This window comes from Phasianus colchicus, chromosome 6 (genome assembly GCF_987193195.1).
Source record: "Phasianus colchicus chromosome 6, bPhaCol1.hap1.1, whole genome shotgun sequence".
Classification (NCBI taxonomy): Eukaryota; Metazoa; Chordata; class Aves; order Galliformes; family Phasianidae; genus Phasianus; species Phasianus colchicus.
This window is the reverse complement of record NC_143441.1, coordinates 15735396-15753953: the sequence shown is the minus strand read 5'-3', so window position 1 is coordinate 15753953 and position 18558 is coordinate 15735396. Positions and strand designations below refer to the sequence as shown.

The window sequence follows — 18558 nt, the reverse complement described above, 5'->3', positions numbered from 1 at the left end:
ACCTCTGCTGCTGGTGTAAATTTTAATGAGTGTGGCATGCAGGCTCCTGTTCATCATTGGCAAAAATGAATAGTGTTGTAGTGGTGACAACACAGTGGTGACTGTGACTATTATTTTGTAGTTGAGAATACTCTATCAAATAGTGCTTTTGTGGTCTTTGTATCTGTTGTGGTTTCCGTGGAAATAAACAGAAGGCATCTCTTTCAGAGCTACCTACATGCATGCCTTTGCAAATATGGATTCAAGATATGAAATTCTGTCTCAGAATTTACTGGAAAAATTTATGAGCATTTTGCCTAAGAAAGTATTGCGATGTTAGCCTTGGAATTAAGGAGGCTCAAATCAGCAAAAGATTGGTTCTATACAGTCCTTTCAAAAATGAATATCTAAATACGCTCTGTGAATGCTTAGTCTCATATGCTCTCAAAATACAACAAGACCAACATGTATTATTCTCCTTTCCACAATCTCAGCTGGTTTTGCTTTAAAAAAAGGACAGTAAATCCATGTCTAAGTCAGCTGAGAATTTAATGTCAGAATTCGTTTAGTTGGGCCCAAGCTCTTGGCAAGATCTAAATATAAATATAATTAAAAGAGAAATCTCTTTCTGAGATTTTGAATCTAAGTTGACTGTAGGAATATGCTGTCATCCAATTTGCAAGTACTTTGGAAAGCTATTCACTTTTTTGTTTGCCTATTTCTTTGCTCTAAGAAGCACTTGAAAGTCAGAACATTTCAAATGCTAACTGATAGAAATGTAATCTCCATCATCTAAATGAGGAAGAAGATCAGAGGTCTTCCTGTTCATCTTTCTTTCCCCATAGTATCCTCTTTTCTAGTTGATAACAGAAGGAAAAGAAAAACTAATGTCAACTCCAAGAGTATTTGAAAAAAATGAAAAGAATACTGCAATATCATACAGTATTAACAAACCTTGTTTTTCCAGGTATTGTATTTTCAGTAGCACATGTGAATGCAAATAGGCTAAAAAAAAAAAAAAGAAAGCACTACACACATGCATGCTCGCCCACATATACACCTTTATGACCTCATACTGATTTCTACAATAGAAATGAAGGTCAGAATTCTGTCAGACAGGTACTGCTCATATGCAACATTTACACACTTAATGACAGAAATACCTGAAATTAGCCATCTTGCTCTTGACTTCAGAACCCCACCTACTTTCTTCCTCTGTGATACTTTCTTCACTGTGCAACCTAGGGGACAGAAATAGAAAAGGAATGAACAGGTCTGATTATGGCCATGGTAGTGATGACTTGTAAGTAAAACCAATAAATATACCCATGTTACCATCCCTAATCAACCAGAGACAAAAAATGAGCATCATCCAAGAAGGCAGGATGTGCGTTGGCTGAGTTTGCATGGTTGTAGTAGGAAACAGTTACAGTGCTGCACAAGTTATATTTATACGTCTTGTTTCCTATCAAACTAACCTGTGAAACAATTGACTTACCTCTTTTTTACTATGAATATTTAAATACTTTGTTTTTTGAGTGCGTGCGACTGAAATGTCATGTAAGTAGCTGGTTGCATTTATTAAGTCCACTCAAAGATGGTCTGTCTTACAGATGTAAATCTATATATTTAATTTCACAAACAAATAGCCTTGACAGTCAGCCAAGAACACTTAATCACACATGCCTACAGGCTGGCTCCTTGCATGAATGGTTCTCCCTGATGCACCAGTGAAACTGAATTAAATTCTGGGAAGAACAACAAACCTTTGATAAGAGAATCCAAAGCATCATTACCTCGGTTGCACTGCATATGCTGAACTCCTGTAAAAGCAAAAGAGTAGGGACTTCTCTTGAAAGATGTGCTTTCAATTGTGTATTCATTGTGAGTTTTTTTTTTTCTTTCCCTTCAGGCTTTCCCTTCCATTATTCCATATTTAAATATAAAAATCTTGTTTGTTTTGGCCAGTATTAATGACTTCATATTTTATCTTTCTTTTGCTAGTTGACTGGAACTTCCTGCATGTGCCACAATGGAGACAATCTTCATTTTCTTTATGAATTGAATATCATTAATTCTGATCATTTTCCTAATTAGTAGAGCTCTTCACAGGAGCATTATTTTTAAGTGTTGTTACCAGAATTACTCAGGAGAGCTTAGAGGCTTAGATTACTGATGTTTAAATTAATTAAAGAGATCTATCTGTGAATTTTCCCATCCGAGTTAAAATTCAAAATCTTTTTTGGCTTTTTTTGTTGTTGTTGTTTTTTGTTGGTTGGTTTGGAGTTTTTTTTTGAAATGTTTCCAGCAACAGCAAATTTGAAGAAAATCTGATTTAAATGTTGTCTGCTGCACAGGAGATTACATTAACATTTCAGTTAAAAATTGCACGTAGACAATTGCTCATTTATCCTGATGTCCCATATATCTTAGCCTTGGGTAACTAAACATAGATAAGCTGAAATCAGTGGCATTGCAGTAACTTGTATGGGACAGATCCTAACTTGTGGTGATAAAAGGAAAATTTGGACATCTACCCTCTTTTCTGAGTTCTACCCTTGTTGCTGTGGGCCTTCACGGAACAGATTAGCAGAAGACACACTTAATGAAGTAAGAGCATGAGTGATGAATGTTTTCAATTACAGGAATTAATTTAACTTCCATTAACTTCAGGTGGTTGAACTAAATGCAAGAATGTGAAGTACTGCATGTATCTTCAAACTTCAGTAGATTTACCTGAAGTTTTCTGCTGTGGCTGGGTTCAATAGAGATCAGTGTTGTTTTGGACTCCAGTTGATGGGAGACTCCTAAGTATGGCAGTGAACCAAGACTCACTGCAGTGCTGTTACTGTGTAAAAACCACTTGAACTTTTTCAGTGTTAACAGAAAATTCTCGTTCCAACAAAGATAGCTACATAATCCCCATGGTGGTCAGGATCTGAGAGTAGGCATAAACCCACTGAGCCCTGTTAGCCCCTCTCTTCCCTTCCGTGCTGCTGGCTGTAGTTCAGCCTTGGCTCAGAGCAGCTGTGCTCCGCTTCAGGGATGAACTCAGGCTATTTGCTGGCAGACTGGGCTGCAGCATGCTCTTGCCAGCTTAGGTCAGTGTTGGCCAGGCAGTGTGACACACAGAGGCTCTTTTCTAGAGTACTGGGGGCCGGGCTGAGCTATCTCAGAAGGAATTTAAGCTGTGGATACTGCACGAGGGCAGCCTTCAGCTCTGACACAGACTGCTGTGGACCAGAGCCAGGCTTTGGAGACCGTGACAGACAACTACTGAACTGTAGGAAAAACAAAGTCCTGAGCTTAGAACATAGCTCAGATAAGCTGTTCTCCAAAAGAAGTAATGACTCAAGAGCTCAGTCCTATGCCATGACATTTCATAGCAGTATTTAAACTGCTGGATGAGCTAGAGATCAAATGGACATTTAGTCAGGAGCCACTAAGGAGGGATGTGACTATGGGCGAAGTATGGATGGGGAGATATCGATTACAGAGTTTTAGGAAGATATTTCCAAATTTGATCTCACAAAATTAGGCTCTAAAATTTGCATATAGCAAAAATATCCTTCTGAAAAGAATCACCCCTTGATGTAGATCAAGTCAACTGGAGCTGACATTTGTTCAATTTGCATTAATTTCTATTCCTTCCCTCTCTCACCTTCCTCCTGTTTTATTTTTTTTTTTAATAACAGAAACTCTTTGAAAGCATCAGAGGTGTTGAAAACAGTACTTCAGTGAAATTCAAATAGATAGAAGCTACCTACTAAAACTCATTTAATAGAGATCCCAAAGGCTTTCCTAAATGAAACCAATTACGAGCTCTTCCTGAGAGAAGGTGATGGACCCCTGGGATGTTTATGTATAAAACATTTTCCATTCAGAAGAAACCATTCCTCCTGAAGGCATTGGTGTTTTTTTTTGCGTTCTGACTATTGCATCATCATCTTTATTAATGTAGTTGGTGAAACACCTTGAAAATAATTTAAGAATGCAGAATATATTTGGATAGGATGCTGAACTAAAAATGGAGTGATCCTGTTTTATGCAATCTCACTGCTCCTTTGCAAAGCTATTAGATTTCTGATTGTGACAGTCTTAATGATAAGATTCTGCCAGTTTTCAAGTTCAGGTTGTTTCCTGCTCTCCTCTGATAAGAAAATCAGAATGGAAAGTGCTTGCTTTATACAAAATATTATCTGTAGTTGCCAAAAATACCCCCTTACAGATGCTCTCATTCCTTTGAAATTTCTTTCCGAGGCCTGGCACCTCTCATGAATAGGGAAGGCAATTTTAACATACATTCCAACCTTTAGTTCTTCAGTGCATCAGTTTTAGTGACAATCATTACAATCGAGTTGACAAGCCTACGAACCTGAGAGGCATTGTCAGAAACTGAAGTGAGCACACCGCCTGAAATCACAGCATTTGTTCCTTGACAGTTCCGGCACGGTGGCAGCCAGATAGGGCTAAAAAGAGAGAAGGCACTGTAGTTCCTTCTCGCTGATCTGAAGCCTGCAAACAGAGATCATTTCAGATATAAATACTTGGAGCAGCCTGGTTGCCTGGGAGGCTGTTGTAAGAGTGAAGCATACTGATTCCTTCTGCGAAGGTTTGTGTTTCATGACCCCATTTTGATGACTGATCGTTTCTAATGTTCATTCTCTGCAAAGATTCTCACTTAGAGAACTCATTTATATTACAAAGGAGAGGTTTTTGAGGGGGGTTCAAACTATTTTATCTCTTTATCCTTGCAGCTGACAAAAAAGAGAAAAAAAAAGGTTTAATGCTTGATCTGCTACCAAATTTTTACATTTTACATATATTATGTTATATAAAGTCCATTTGATATACTCACTGTTTCAGGTTATTAACATATTTTACTTCATCTCTGTGGGGTTTTTTTACAGTGTCTGAAAATTTACTCAGTGTTTTACAAAATGAGTACAGACTTAGCATTAGCTCATAAAATCTGACAGTCCTCAAAGGGTCGGTGTTAGGGGCTTTTACTCATCAGTCATGATTTCTGTCATAGCTGTGTGGAAAAAATAGAACACGTGACAGTTAAGGTGGTCCTGAAAGTAATCCTCGCAAGTCAGTCATACACTGTTAAGACAGAACATTTAATTTTAATTATGAGGTTTGAGTATGTATTATAAATATTAAATATTATAAAATATTATAAAATACATTGCTCAAATAATTAATTGTCCTCCACCTGCGTCTTTTAAAATGAAACATTTCGTGCAAGAAGTTACTGAACTATTAGTGATGGATATACTTCGTTTCGTGCTACTTAGCCTGGAATACTACCAAGCCTCTCCAGTGTTTATTTCACAATAATCTCACCATTAAAAAATGTTGATCATGAAAGCTCAATGTTAGAAGCTCTGCATTTTCCCCCTGTATGGGAGCTGTTGATCACAGCCTGAAGCTCTGACTGACCACTTGAAGCAAGCAGTGAGTCAGCCACAGGAGCACAGGTGAAGGCAATTCATCTGTGCTACCAGAAGGGGTGGAGCCTGGCTGCACCTCTCCTAGATCCCATCTAAGGGCTGACTGCCACTGAGGAAGAATCTGTCTGGAGATTGCTCCTTGTGGAGTTTATTGCAAGCCTACAACACTGGTGAGCATTTCCATTCATTTTGATAATCTTTCCATCACAATACTCTTACTAAACCTAACTTTTGTACACCTATTGATTGTATACTCCCCGCTTTTTTGGTTGTTGTTAGAAATGCAAACTTAGTTTGCTGACACTCTGCTGGTCTCCATAGGGGCACTGGGACATGGAGGTGAGGGGCATTTCTAAGATCCCAAACCATTTAGGGTATGCTAGGTTAGAGCTGACTTGAAGAATTGGCATAATGCCTTTCCAGTTGCTGTTCCTTGTGCAAGAGAGGATAAGCATTCCTCCAACTGCACTGACATCCACTGGCCCTGATAGTGATGGATGGCATTAATGATTAATAATAAATAGCTATTCTAATTGCTAGAAGATTTAAAAAAAAAAAAATTTTTTTGAACAGTATTTCTGTACCCCAGTCCACTTCTTAATGGCTACTCTTATGATTGGAAAATGATTATCTAGTATTCCCAGGCATTATATTTGAAGTTCGTTTAGTCCCAGACTGGTAACATAATCATAATAAAACTAGATTTATTGGTTTGTTTCTCCTTCTAGCCCAATCAGGTAAAGCACAGAATTTTATAGGATATTGAGGACACCGAAGCAGATGCTGAATAATAATGGCTAATCTCTGTTCATTGTGATATATCCCAGAACAGCTGCAAATGATGGCTGAGCTCAGTTATTATCCTGGATAGCATGAAAATTAAGGATCTCTTCCAAGTACTTCCTCTGCATTATAGACCTTCAGCTTCTACTTAGTCCTTTTCCTTCATGTGACTGAAACTCCACAAATCTCCACAGGTAAGGGCACCTATTCCCCATGCTATACTTGCTTACGCGGAATGACTCTATCTGGATTATTCCAACACACATTCTAATGGGGTCAAAAAAGACAGAGGCTTCAACAGGTAATTATAAGTGTTAATTCACTTGTGTTGATTATACTGAAATGTAGGTTTTGAAAACATGGTATATATACAAAAAAAAAAAAAAATTAATGATGAGACTACAAGCACTTCTGGAGATATCTGTGAAACCATGTTTTAATCAACAAAACGTATACAGATAGGAGAGATGAGGAGTCTCCATCCTTTTAGGAGAAACAGTTGAAATTCTTGAAAATATTGCCCTCTTATTGCCATAACAAGTACAGAACATACCTAAAAACAATGGGTTGGTAACAGACATTGTATGGAATATATTGTAGCAACAGCATTGGGAAGACTGTGAGCTAGAAACGCTCAACCAGTGAGTATCAGGAGAGGCATTACCTGCATCATACCCAGGGTGTATAATGGAATGGATTTCACTGACTAGTTGCACAACTTCTCCCTTGTCAGTAGGAGGTGTGTTCTCATTATTGCAATAATGAATAAATTGCTCTTCACAGAGGTCTTTGCCTGATTAGAAATTTTTGAACATGTTTCTCATTCCAAGAAACTGAAATGAATATCATTTGAGGGACAAAACATCACTAGAATTGATGCCTGGGAAAAAAAATCATGAATACCATCATCCATCTTACAAGCACTAAAGCAGGAAGATACGGTAACTACAGTGTTGTATTTTGAAGAGTTACACATGTTATTCCTGCAGGCTTTTTTTGTGCATTCCTTGCAGCTTCTTGAAGTGTGTTAGGTAACTCCAAAAATAGGTATGACTGTAACTGCCAGGCATTTGTAAAGGAACCTGTATACCAAAGAGATATGAAGCTCAATATTTTGAGAAAGTTGAGCTGGAGGAATTTCTTTTCCTTCATCCCACGTGTAGTCTAGGGGGATGTGAGGGCAGAGCATTTGCCCACGTGTGCTGCAATACAGCCATGCCAGCAATCTGCAGCAAAGATGACTGCAGAGTACACAGTCAACAAAAATGGTGCTGTTTATGAAATGTTTGCAGCCTTTTTCAATACAGAACGTACCTCTGAAACACAAATGCTGTGTTTGTATGCAAGTATTTCAATGATTATGAAAGTACTCAGTATTAGGCCCCTCACTAGAAGAAAAACATTGAAGGCCTGGAGCGTCTCTGGAGGACAGTGAAGCTGTGTGGGGTCTGGAGAACAAGTCCTATGAGAAGTAGCTGAGGAAACTGGGATTACTTAGTCTGGAGAAGAGGAGGTTCAGGGGAGACCTTATAGCTCTCTACAACTGCCTGAAATGAAGTTTTGATGAGGTGGGGATCAGTCTCTTCTCCTGTTTAACTAGTGATAGGACTAGAGGGAATGGCCTTAAGTTGCTCCAGGGGAGATTCAGGTTATTGGGGAAAACTTCTCTGAGTGATTTGGCACTGGAACGGGTTGCACAAGGGAGGTGGTTAAGTCACCAATCCTGCAGGTGTTCAAGAAACATGTAGATGTGATGCTAAGGGACATGGTTAGGGGAGAAGCAGTGGTGGTGGGTGGTCAGTTGGACCAGTTCTTGGAGATTTTTTCCAACCTTGGTGATTGTATGATTCCAAAGCTACCAGTTGCAGATGCTGGCATAGACTCTCACAGCTTGACTGAAGTCAGTGGAACTAAGACAACTTTTATCCTCTAAAGATTAAGTTCATTCTTTATTACAAAGAAGAGGGAAAAAAAAAAATCACAAAGATGTGCCACCTTTTGTTCCAACACTGTGTTGTTGTAGACAATTCAATACCATTTTTCCAGCAAAAGAGAACAGAAATACCTCCCTGTCTTACTTAGCATCTTCTGTCCAACAGCCTGCCTGCTCATTTGTGATGTGGAAAAGGGGCCACATAGCCCAGAACACTTGTTCCTTAGGGCTGCTCATCAGCCCTTTGCAGGAGTTGGGTGATCACCCACGCTTCAGACTGGCTCTTAACAAGTGGCCCTGTTTAGGATTGTATAGTCTAGACCAGTTTCCTGAGTCATCCACTCATTTGACTCAAAGGCTCTAAATTAAAATTGTCACTTGAAGGCTTTTACCACTATGACTCCCACTATGCTTCATTCTCAGTTTTGAAAATGTGAACATGTAGGGAATAACTGGCACAGGAAAAAAAATATTTTTAATAAAATGTATACCATGGATGATGTTTCTTGTGCATATACTGCAGCAGCTTTCAAACTCCTATCTTCTGTAATGATTTTAGCTTTAATAAACGCTTCAGTAGATGAGTTCTTTGTTGATCCCTAATGACAAAGATTGCTCAGTTTGTTACCGAACTGCATCTTTCTCAATCAATGACAATTGCACAAACACTCAGGTGTGAAGTGCTCTTTAACGCACCTCAGAACTTTACAAAGGACGGAAGCATGCAGTTCATTGTCACACCTCACCACGTCAGATGACTCACATTGTGGTAATTTAATCATCGCTAGATTTTTAAAGATAAATTCCATGGAATTTCTATCGGTTGCTGTGCTATCTTCGAACATTATTTTTACCGATTAGGATGCCAGCCAATATTTTAGCAGTTTTTGCTTAATTTGACAAGGCAATTACCTCCAATTAAGGAACTCTCGTTATTTTTTTTTTTTCCTTCAAAGGCAAAGCTGTCTTGTGAAATCTGAGTACAGTTCACAAAATCTGAAATCATGCACATGCATTTTTGCTTGTCTTTGAGCCTGGAAACTGTTGAGATACTGAATTTTATTAAATTGTCCAAACAAACCATTACTCTTGTACTGGTGGTGGTGTGAGCCAAATAGTAGCCTGAAGCAGAGCTGCTTGGCTCTGTTAAAGCCCTGAACTAATAGGTTCATAATGAAAGCAACAATTCAAACTAAACTGTAAGAAACAAGGAAGTGCCTGTGTAGCTCTCATGGAAGTAAATATGTTGTTTCATTATAGTTCCATTGTAAGAGGCCACATCTTTACTCACCCTTGAAAGCATGCACAAAATTTGCATGCAATGACCCACTATGAGAATTCTCAGCACATTTAAGAAGTGCTGCTTGAGCCCTTCTTTCTTGTGAATATAAAGGACCAGGAAAACAGGAATAGAATGAAAATCACTCCTTGACATTAGGGTGAAGAAGAGGTCAAGACATCACTCAGTTCTGTCTTGAAGACTTTAATGAAAGACAGTTGCACAGGTCTGTGCCAGTCTTCTGCTTTAGAGTGGATGCTATTCCAAAATGCAGTGCAATTTTGCATGCCCAGTGGGGAACAGTGGTACAGTGCTTCAAAAATCTGCTTCTTTGTAGGTCAGATTTAGATATATGTCTTGCTTCAGTGATGACTAACAAGAGCTTAAAATTCAATTCTCCTTTTCCTTCAGTACAAAGTTGCAGATTAATTACAATATTTCTTTCTGCTGTTTTTTACTGAATCATATCATTCCTAAAACGATGATCTGCTCAACACATGTATACTATGATCTTACCATTCAGATAACTGGATTTCAATCACTCAGCTCCCTCAAATTCAGTTTTAAGATTAATTTCATAATGCCTCTATGTGATCTAGAGAATGGTAGTATTTTTCCTCAGATGGAAGATTGAACTGTAACTGATTCTCCAGGCTCCCTTGTGGGCTCTCCTTGACTTCTGAAACTGATCTGTTCCCTGTTTTAGACAAATAATGCTATTTCAGAAATGTCTCATTAATATAAACAATGACGTTGTTGATGTTTTTTCTCCTGACACTGCAGCAGCCATATATAAGATCTGTTGTTACTGTGCTCAGGCTAAGTTACTGTAAGCACAAAGAATGCATCATCACTGGGCAATAATTTTGCCAGACCAAGGCTGCGACTTTGCCCTCTGAGGGCTGTCTGTGAGCAGATAATACTGTTGAACTAGACAGAAGGATTTACAATGAGTCTCTTTTTAATTATCATGTGTAACTCTAGGGAGCTTTTCAATAAAATTCTCTTTGAGTAATTTTAATATGTTTCTAAAAGATTTAAAGTGATATAGGTCCAGAAGCAGAATAATGTGTTGCTATTTTTAAGTGCTGGTGTAAAACCCCAGCTGCACAGCTTTGTCTGTATTAGTATTTTATTAATCAGTCCATTTTAATGTCCTCACTTTTCTCTCTCTCATTCTCTTCCTCTAAGTCCCCACTCAGCTGCTTCCCAGAGACCATTTTAAAATTAATTCAGATGATTTTAGGCATTTCTGATATGACTATCATTACAAGACTATCCTCTTGGTGAACCAGTACTGGAGGCAGTATTATTTTGAGACCTTGTCTCATTGCTTCCTCCAAGCTAACAATAGTCAGGCCAAATCCTGTTTACTTATTTATAATTTAAATTAATTTAAATGAATATATCACAGGATAATTGATTTTTGTAATATATGTTAAAACAGAGAAGTTCTAAGCTCCAACTGTTTTTTCAGGGAGGGAGATGACAGATCATTGGTACCTCTAGTAACAAACTCTTCAACCAGAAAAATCATGCATCCGTGATGTATTTGCTCCGGCCTGTTGGGCATCTGAGGCAATTACTCTCCTGTGATCAGTGGCCAGTTCTAACTAACAGGTTTGGATACTCCACTGAGCCTGAAAGACTTGGCAGACCACCGATTTTAAGTGGGTCTAACCTTGGTTCAGATTAAACTGACTGAACCAACTGAAACGTTGGTTCTTTGGATGACAGCTGTTAGTGCCATTCAGCACAACAGTTAATGAGACATCTAGCCATAATTTGTGCACTCAACTAGTTAAACAAGAGCAAAAAGTCTGATTTTATTGACAGAAAAAAAGGAGGCAATTACATTTAAAATGTTTCTGCTTATTTGATTCTCTTTCTTCTTTTGTTTTCTTTTACAGTTGTCTTGTGGATCACTATGTATATATTGAGAACAGTAACATCAGCATTAGCAATTAGCCTGAGGTCAGTGTCTGGTAACAAAAAATCACTTTCTGAGCATCCTTAGGGATAAAGTCATGCTTTTCTCCCTTTCTAAAGGCATAGTGACAGTGATCATGCTTCTCATTTTCCCAGGACCGCGATGTGTTCATAGTGCTGCTCCACCCAGGTTGCACGGCAAAGCTTAATTCAATGGGAGGTTCCCATTAGACTTTCTTTGGTGGTATGCTCCTAAGTTGGAGGATGTTGAAGAATATTTACAATACTATGTTAAATCTCTGACAGTTTTTCCTCAGAGTTTAGTTTACAAGTGGGGAAAAAATGCATGTCTTCTTAGTGTTTCAGTCATCTTTCCTGATATCCAGCACTGAAGAACAGTAGTTCTAAGGAATAGCTGACAGCTGATATCTGACATATATGAAATGAAGGAAATCTTCACATATAGGATATGTACATGGTACTACCAAGTCATGTCCTCTGTCATGCCTGTTACTGCACCATAATATATACCCCCTTTCTATTATTATTTAATTTTGAATAAATGTAAAATAATTTAATGGAAGATGAAAGCATTTCTAGCAAACTGGTTGGAAAAAAAAAAAAGTGATCTGATGCTAATAGCAACTTTTCTATAGCAGTTTTCATCTTGTGAGCAAGAATTATTTTGAAATTGCAAATACCTTCCCATTTTATCTAGATGATGGAGTGATTAAGCATGAGGGATTGTTTAATTTACATATTATGTTCAACCTGTGTGTGCATTTATGTTGTTAAAAATGTTGGTCAATGAAAGACACACTGTTAACTTAAGTCCTTTAAAAAGCTTACTTGAAGTCAATAGCATTACTCTTAGTGCATAATATAGAGCAGATGTAGAAATATCTGCAAGATCAGGATGTTATGTTGGCAGTTTCTCTGGGGAGCACCATACTCCTTATTTTAGTAATGTAAAATATTTTATAAGTGTCAGATGAAATATGCACGTTCTGAAAATGCATACAGTATCTCAAGGAGTTCAGCTAACAGTTTTCTACATAAAAATAATAAACATAATTAAAAATAATAGACATAATTTAAACACTCAGCCCAGAACATCAAGTTGATTATTTTAAGACTCAGGATAATGTATCCTGGGTACCATGACTGTTTTCCAGAGCAGTGACATTTTTCTAAATCATGTTCTTGCACATAAATTTAGAAATATCTTCACTATCCTCTGAACAATGTCTCAGATGTCCAAGCCTAGAAGGAAAACCTTACATGCTGCTGTTAGTTGTTTCTGGATTACCTTTTCCTTACATCTCTTTTTCTTCTGTTTCAGTAACATGATAAATCCACCAAAGTTTCCCATTTGCTGCCCAGATGTCATACAAATAGATTATGAGATACTGTTGCTCCTTGCATATCCCATCTCCCATCTTAACCAATGATTCTTAATGCTATTTTTTTTCCATCTACCTATTAAAAATGACAAGCAGAATTATGCAACAGAGGATTTGTTTGGGAAACCTCATTTATAGTCTGCACATATACTCAAGGAGACGAGCCAATTTCTTAAATACATCTGTAGTTTTGGAGGAACCTGTGATAAATCTAAACCAAGAAGAATATTTTGATGAGCTGAGGCTAATAAAGCATCCTTGCCTCTCATGCTCCAGCATAAAAAGGTATCCACAGTCTTGTGACAGTGAGCATTACATGAAGCTATAATTACTGTGTGCTGCATGTTTTCAGGTGTAAACATTTTGGAACATTACAAACTGTCACTCATTCTGATAATGGATAATTTGCAGTGTCACACTATTAATTACACTAGTGATTAATACAACATTCTCATTTTATAAGTATGCAATTGAGAGGCAATAATTTGAGGAGATGCGCATCTCTACTGGCACAATAAATACTTACGTGCTTTCTGTCCTGTTTCACCAATATGAGTTGGCTTTCTTTCAGTCCTTTCTGTGACTACCTGGGTAAGAGTTTTGAAACAAGTTACTGCCAGCTATGTTAGTCTACATACAGGAACAGCTACTGTCTGTGTATTCAGTTTTCCATATGAAGCTATAGTAGAACATCACAGTGCCTCTATGAATGCTTTGCCAGACAAGGTGTTAGATATCTGATTTCTCACTCAGGGATGCTGAGCACACTCACATGCTATAAAAATGAACCAATTCTTAGCTTACGGCTGGAAATCTTAAAAAAAAAAAAACTGCTTTGAACAGGGCTTCTTCACAACCATGTTGTCTAGCTGTCCTGTTGGTGTAGGCAGGGAGGTAATACAGATGGTGGAAGTCGTAGGCCAGCTCTCTGCTGCTAAAGGCAGACTCATCTGAAGCATTCTTTCCAAGCTCGCCAAGGCAAAGGCCTTCAAGCAAAAAGCCATATTTTATGTTTCTTTCTTTTTTTTCTTTTTTTTCTTTTTTTCTTAAATTTAAATTTTGGCAGGTATTGCTTTGTTTTTGAATTCTCTGTGGGTCTGTTTGTTCCTGACCAGTGGTTCTGGAGACTGCTTGGCATTTGTGACTCACAGTGTGAACACCTGCTTCCTCACATTCCCAGGGGCACTGGGAAAATTGGAGCTGTTATGTACAAGCTCTATATTCCCCCACAATTTAGGGCCAAGAGAGATTATTATATTGCCTAGTCTGATGCCCTGTGTGCCAGTGGCTATTAGATGTTGTAGATGTACCTCAAGGCTGAAACAGTTACTTTCATTAGCCCATGGTGTTTTATTCCTTGAGAAGCCAAACTGCTGCATGCCTGAAGCAGTATCTGAGACTCCTGAATTCCTGAGAACCAATTAGTCCTTATATGCCCAGATAATCACAGAGACAGTCTCTGCAAAAAATCACCATCCTTGCAAATTTGAGCTAGAAAATTCTCTACTCCTCTTGGACTTGACTGAATTCAGACCCAGACATCAGATGTCTAAGATCATTTTCTGCATTAGTTTACTCTCTTCCTGGCTACAGCAAAATGAATAATCCATGCTTCAAGGGAACGGAAAAACTTATACTGCAGAATGTATCAGGCCAAATATCCTCTGGGAGGAATGGAAAGGGATTCTTCCTCACCTCTGTAGACAGCCAACTGGAGCCCTTGAGTACAGAATTTGATTATACTCATTACCTTAATGCCAACCTGCAAATGTCTGAGTGGTAAGGGTGTAATTCAAGCCATCTTGTTTCAGCCATAATAGAAGAAACTGCACAGATGCAACATTCTAATGGATGTAGGGCTCAAGGGATCACCAGGGAATCTTGCCTGACATGACCCTCCTTTCCTTCTTGTTTGAGGCTCCTTGGCCATTAGTTCTCCCAGAAGCTGAAGTAAAGCCAATATTTAAGAAAGAAAGACAGTTTTTAGGACAGTGTCAAGCAATGGTGAGTGCACCACCTCCCTTTATAAGCTCTTGCAGAGTTTAATTACCTTTACTGCTAGGAAATTGTATTTGATTTCAAGGTTGATTACATCTAACCTTAAACTTCCAGTCAGTGGATTTAGTTATGCTTTTGTCAGCAAGAGTGAAAAAGCTCACCACTGCCTGTTGTCTTTTCCATGTATCCTCTCAACCTTTCCTTGGGTAAGTGGAATATGCCCAGCTTTTTAAGCCTCCCATCACAAGACATGTGCTTGACGTGCAAACTATTTGGATTTTCTCCAATATTTTCTCATCTTTTTTAAAGTGCAAGCACCAGAACTGTGCTCGTTATTTTAGGAACATGCAAGGACTGTGCTGGGTCCTTGCCACTGCTTTGCACTGAGATCTTGTGTTAGGAGTAATTATCCAGGGTAATCACTTTTTTGTCATTCCTCAAGTCTCTGCTTTTTGAGACAGTACCCATTCCTACAAGCTTTTGGTCCCCAGAGGTATTAATTTGCATTTGAATGCATTAAAATGAATTGTGTGTCCAGCCTGCTGGACAGTGATCATTTAGCCAAATCAAATCACTGCAGAAGTAATATATCTTCCTTATTTACTGTGCTAAAATACACTGTGTCATATACAAGTCTTAAAAGCACAGATTTTATCTTGGTCTGTGCTGCTGAAAACAATATAAAATTGTATTAGATAAAGACTGTTTCTGGCTCTGCTGGGAAAGCTCCCCACATTGAATGAAACCTCCCCATTAAAAGGCTACATTTTTAGATTTGTCAGTAAGACACTTCTTAATCCCCATAATGTGTGAGTTGTTAATTCTGTGTAATGCAAGACTGGAAATCAAAATGTCATGTGGTATTAAGCCAAGTGCCTTGCAGAAATCCAAGTCTGTCCTAGTCATACAACTACTTTTATTTTATATAAATCTCCTAAATAACGAAAAACTCCGCTGGAATGTCTGACAAGATCTAACCCCCTACTAACTCAGTTTGATTAGCATGAAACATATCTATTTTCCAGCTCTTTCTTTAATATTTAAGCATCCCAGAAATGCACACTATCTTGTGAGCAACTCAAGCACCAATTTCAGGCAGTGGATGGTGCATGGCAGAGCGCTGTTCTTCACCACTTTTTATTTTTCTCTAAATCAGAGCTAGGTGGAGTATGAGCTGTACAAGTTGAGCTTATTTACAGCTGCTGTTTCTCTTTCAGAGCTAATGAATTATTGACAATCTAAGGATTTTCTGTTATATAAACCAGAAGCTCTATTCTTTAATACAGAACAGCTCCTCACTATGTAGAAAGGGGAGTATGTGCAAAGCTGGCAAGACCATTCAGTATGACAGAACTTCTCAAATACAAGAAATCAGGAACTACTGGTACATGTACATCTTGAAGAGATTATTTCAGGTCCAGTCCTCCAATCCTTGTAAGTGCAGCATCAGGAAGCAAGATGGGCTCCGGAACAATGCGTGTTGCTACCAGAGGTACCAATGGAAATTACAAGATAAAAAGGATTTGTGGTTCTCTGCAAAGATCACTTCTCTCCATTATTCTTCTTGGGACAAAACCTCAGCATCTATAAACGCAGCGGTGGTGCCCATGCGCTGAGAGGAGCATGAAGTTTGTTGACATCACTGACCTACAGAGACAGCAGAAGCAGATACCCAATTTAGGAACATGACTATAGTGTGAACACTGGAGTTTGTGTTGCTTTTAGAATTCCCACGATGCATCATTTCACGCTTTTTGCTGCCGTTATGGCTCGGTGCAGATTATTGCTCTGGGTCCCCTCTGTGTCTTCCTATTGAGCACAGAGTCATGTCAAGGAGAACGTCCCATTGACATATGTATTTGCACTGTCCTCTACAAAAATTTACAATGGCTCATGAACAGAAAAAATATTCCCTCTAAACTTTTATGCACATACTGTTTAAGATAAGGCAATTAAATGATTTAGTTCTTGGATGTTTCTACTTTTAGCATATGGATTTCATATGCTGTTGAACCCTCTAATAAAAGGAATATTAGTTAATGGATAAGAAAAAGGTCACTCAGTTTATTTAAGCACTGGAAGAAGAGTTGGTTTTGCACAAGGTTGTGAATATCTGGAAAGCTTTAAGGACTGGTAATACCAGATCATCCTTTGATTTAGCCATTTAAATACTTTGTTCATAATTTTTTAAGGATCTGATCCTGTGAAGTCATATTTGCATGGATAAGCCTTATTCACAAACAGTGTCAGTGAATTACGTTGGTTCATTTGCATCAGAAAAAAATTATCAGGATGGTAGTACTGGGTCCTCTAATATTTATAAACTGATCAAAATTATTTTATGAGGTAAACTTAAGAACCATCTGGTATTACCTATCATTTCATGCTGCTTAATTTCAATAGCTATGCGTAGAAGTCAGCAAGTATTAGCAATTTCTTTCTTATCTGAGGGCAGCCAAATGACCTTCTCCATTAGACTTATATTCCTTCCTAAGAGAGGATTACTCCTTTGACTTTTATTTATCATATGAAATGAATGTGTGAGACAATAAGTCTGTGAGAAATCCACTAGTGGGGCTGCTCATGGGGTATGTTCTCAAGAGTGAAGTTTCTTCCACCAAGAATAATAGCACATTCTTCCTACTACACACACAGCCAACTGTGGGGTAGCATGACATCAGCTGTATTTCAGTTCTTACAAATCTCTGACATTTTTAACAGCCAGAGCATCACTTAACAGTAATCTTTCCCAGAAAAAAATGACTTCCTTTACAAAGATATACTAAACACCCATTAATTCCAGCTGAAGTTACAGATGCTTAGCTGTTCTGAGAAGCGAGTCTTTGAATACAAACCTGCAAACCAGCTATTCACATGCAGAAGGTCAGAAAACTTGTTTTAAGAACTGCAGAACTGAGATTTCATCAACAAGAATAAATATTTCTGTCCTTCGGGATGTTCTTTTTTCTTAGTACAAGGAATCACGCACAAGTCAACAGGATGAATAACACCATGGGTAACGTGGCAAGTAAAGTCATGCAAGCTGGGATCCGTCTTCCCTTATACTGTTACAATAATTATATAAATGATTCAGTCCACAAAATGCTTCTTGAGATTCAATTTTAAAGGGAATTTACCACAACAGAGAGATGGGATTTTTATCTAATCAAAGAATTACTTTTTGCTGTTTACCCAAATGAAAAGATTAGCCAATCTTTTTCACTTAAAAAATACTTTTGCAGCAAGTCACTCCAAGGAGATTTTCAGTGCCTCTGATATGAATACTGTGCTGTGGGTACGGACTATCAAGCGCATCCACCGTGGGTGCTGTACCCTATTGTCTGACACCTATAATCTGAACAGTAATAATATAAACACAAGTTGAATTTGGAAAAAAAAAAAAAAAAGGCTCCCACATTATAGATTTGGGGTTCTCAGCAACTATCCAAATGAATGTCTTAAAGGAATAAAAATCTCAGAGCCTGAGAATCTCATTGTGTCCCACTGAGAATCTTATTGTGTGTCCCTCTGTAAATAATAGAGGGCTGGCAGCTTGGTCATGGCTCCTCCCGGTGCTGCCTTTGGGGCACCACCCAACCCACTGTCAGCAGGAATGTGGGCTCATGTACTGAGTTTTTGTTTTTTTGTGTGATTATGTCCTCAAAGCTGAGTTGAGTGAGTCAGAGAATGAGAGGAACACATAAGAAACTGACAGAAGTGATTTTTATCAACTTCTGTCATATTTGCTTTTTCTCTTATACCAGTAAGAATGTAAAATGACGGCCATGTATGAAAATG

The 18558-nt window shown here is 38.2% G+C and overlaps 1 long non-coding RNA gene across 1 annotated transcript; it reads left to right on the top strand.

Annotated features, from left to right (window-relative positions):
• The first annotated feature begins 1067 nt into the window (after positions 1–1067).
• On the top strand, positions 1068–16123 carry LOC149917452 (uncharacterized). The gene is made up of 3 exons (XR_016467718.1): positions 1068–1098; positions 6263–6412; positions 16047–16123. It is a non-coding gene; the product is annotated as an uncharacterized LOC149917452 (long non-coding RNA).
• Positions 16124–18558: the final 2435 nt, after the last annotated feature.